This window comes from Ciconia boyciana, chromosome 8 (assembly GCF_034638445.1).
Source record: "Ciconia boyciana chromosome 8, ASM3463844v1, whole genome shotgun sequence".
Classification (NCBI taxonomy): Eukaryota; Metazoa; Chordata; class Aves; order Ciconiiformes; family Ciconiidae; genus Ciconia; species Ciconia boyciana.
The window spans coordinates 7821981-7825185 of record NC_132941.1 but is presented as its reverse complement, the minus strand read 5'-3'; positions in this window follow the sequence as shown (position 1 = coordinate 7825185).

Genomic DNA, 3205 nt, shown 5'->3' with positions numbered 1-3205 from the left:
GCAACTGAGGCCAGGGGGGTCGGGGGGCAGACGTAGAAGAAGAACAAAAAAGAGCCATGTTTGGAAAAATCGAAATGTCCATTTCTATACTGTTCTGTCGATACCTCAAAGAAAGAGGGCAGAGGGAAAGAAGAGCTCAAAGGGATAAAAATGAAACCCCTAGTTTCTGACCCTTTTACAGCCATGACTGGTGCATGCAGCTACCACACACACCTTGCAGAGCCTGGGTTTAACCTTGCCTGCACGGGGAGTCTACCCTGTCCCCCTCCATCCCAGTGTAACAGCACAGGATGCGAACAGCAGCTTCGTGCATGTGTGCGCCTGCGTGGGTGTGAGCGTGTCTGACGGGAGAACAGATCCTGATCCCCTTATGCCTTTGCCAAGCTGCGAGATACTGCCTGCCTTGCCCAGCACTACTTGGCAATTCATATCAGCTGTGCTCAGACACGAAGGGCATCCGAAGGGGAGGCAGGTAACAAACCTACTGTAGGTGAGCTCCAGCAACAGGGACAATGTGATTAGTGACCTTAGTTGTCTTGATTGTGGGGTTACTGCAATCCTGAACCACCTGGAAGAGTGAGAGAGTCCTGATTTCTGGAGGATATGAGGGTGGGTGCTCAGCTCTCTCAGAAGAATCAGGGTTTCAAAGCTCTTTACTGTCTTCACTTGGACATAGAGGATCACTAGGCACCTTCTTGGTCTGGGAGAGAAATATATACATAATTTTATATATATATATATTTACACATACTTGCAAACATACATACACACACTGAAGTGATCAGCTATTGAAATTTTTAATTTTTAACATCTGCACCCTGAAGAAGATCTGAAGAGAGACACTAAAAACTAATCCCACTAATTCAAGATTATCTGGAGTCATGATCAACTTAGTGACACTTCATTCTTTATATCCAGTCACCAAATATTTAAATATATTGATGGCTGGGAATATATATTTCTATGATGATTAAGAATTTTTTTCCTACAACTTTCACAGAGGAGAAATTGATGATGTTGGAGCATTCCACAAACCAAATGTGTACATATTATCCAGTGTAAATAGGGGACTTTGTCTAATACCTAGAATATGGTAACTGTGAATTTACCAGCATTTTAGCCATATTATTTAAAAAAATATGATGCTTGATTTTCTTATATATTTGGGTCTCATTGAAACATGGTAAGCACAGTTACTTAAAGCCATTTAACTTGTTACACAGGGAATGCACGCAGCAAGCTTTCACTGTACAGAACATTAAATTCTCCATTAAATGGGACAGTTAAGTTTGATATCCTGTAAAGACCATTTTTGAAATTCATATGCCCTTTTTATCATAAGACTTAAGTTCTGTTGCACCTAGAAGCAAAGTGAGGTGTGTATTTTTGGATATACTTTCTTGGGAAGCAAGAACGAAATGCATACTGTTAAATAACCCACCAATGCTCACAATTGACTAGACAGCGCTAAATAGACCCTTTCAACAAGCTCAGCAATAGACATTGATCAGAAACTGTCACATAATGCAGGGAATTTGTCTCACCAGAATATTTTGTGACATAAAAAGTTCTTTTGTACTTTTGCTAATGACCTTCCTATTTACCTTTCTTTGGATACATCTTTTTTTTTCCTTTCTCTTTTTTTTTTTTTTTTTAAAGCAAAACATGCAGCCTAGGCTGAAGTCCAGCAGGACTGAAGTCTAACACCTCTGCCTTCAGCTGTGCAGAGGCAAGCTCAGACTGGGGCCAGCCCCACATAACTGTGGGAGTCAGTGTTGGTGCTGCTGCAGAGGACAGATGAAGGACACAGAGCATGGTTAGATCACAAGAAGCAAACCCTTGTCGATGAGGCAAAACCCTCTAATGAGCATCACTTTTATCATTGTGTCAATCAGTGATAAACACTTACGGAGCAGCTAGGCTACGAGGGGCTATTTGGGATTTTTGAGATTTATTCTGAGGTTTATGAAATTGATAAAATCACAAGCTGCTGTAATAACCAAGCTTATTATGCCTCATTTCTTCATTTTATGGGTAGCTTAGGGCCTTTTTTTGATTTGTCTTCAAAACAGCAAGGTTCCTTCTCTAAGGTAGGAGTGAATGTAATTATGTCCTTTGGCAGTGGTTCACAGCTTCTGTTGAGAATCACAGCCCAGAACATGTTTTTTTCTCTAAGAATGTCTGGTCCTTTCGCATGGTGAGAAGCAGCTAAATATGTATTTCAACACAAAAGATCACCATGGTCTTTATGTTTCATCCATTTTGTGTGGCTGTGCATGCCAATTACCACATTGCATTTGGGGGAAAAACAAGTTTGTTTCATTTTCTGGACTATTCTGTTGTGCTGCTCTCTGGAGCCAGAACTTATCTTTATTTATTTTACAAAGCACTCTTAGTTACATATCATCCAGTGCTCTGACAGCAAACCTGACTATTTGTGTTCTCCATTGACATTGTACAGTGACACTAATGACATCATTTATTTTGCAAAACTTCTCTGTTAATTTTTGGAGAAGGAAGAAACTGAGCTCTTGAGGAGATAGAAATGGTAAGGTAATATTAGGAAACATTACAAAATCTTAGAAACCTTTCTTCATTACAGAATGGCTCTTTCACAGGCTGCTAAACCTCACCTTCCAGAGACTAGCTGGGACAAGGTAAAGAACAATAGGATCTTGTCAATGTCACCCAGGCTACCCAAGTGACTGTAGAAACTCTTTGCACCCCTAAAATCCATGGGTCAGTCACCTGAGGGCTAGGGGACGATGCACGTGTGTCGTGACAAGGCTCCTATCCCTGACTTGACATGGGAGTTCATAACCTAATAGGAAAGGGCAAACACACACTGCAGCTGGTACACAAGGGCCCGAGAAAGGACACCAATGAACAGAGAAGGAAGAAAGGAAAAGCTAAGGAGAAACCATCTTGCCTAGCCTTAGACACCTACGAGCTAGATGTCTGGATCTGAACTCATTGCTCTGGGTTCCCATTATTCTCAGTTGAAAGGCATAGGCAATAGATGTGACCACGCTCAGGCACCGTGCTGAGAAGAAGATGGGTTGCCCTGGATGGCTCTGCTCCTCTCCTTCAATAACAGAAATCCAGGGCAACAGCTCCAACTCAGGCACTTGCCTTTGTGACACCTGGGCTGACGTCTCCCATACAACTTCAGTGTGATCAAGGCTTAGTCAATATTCCTGATGGC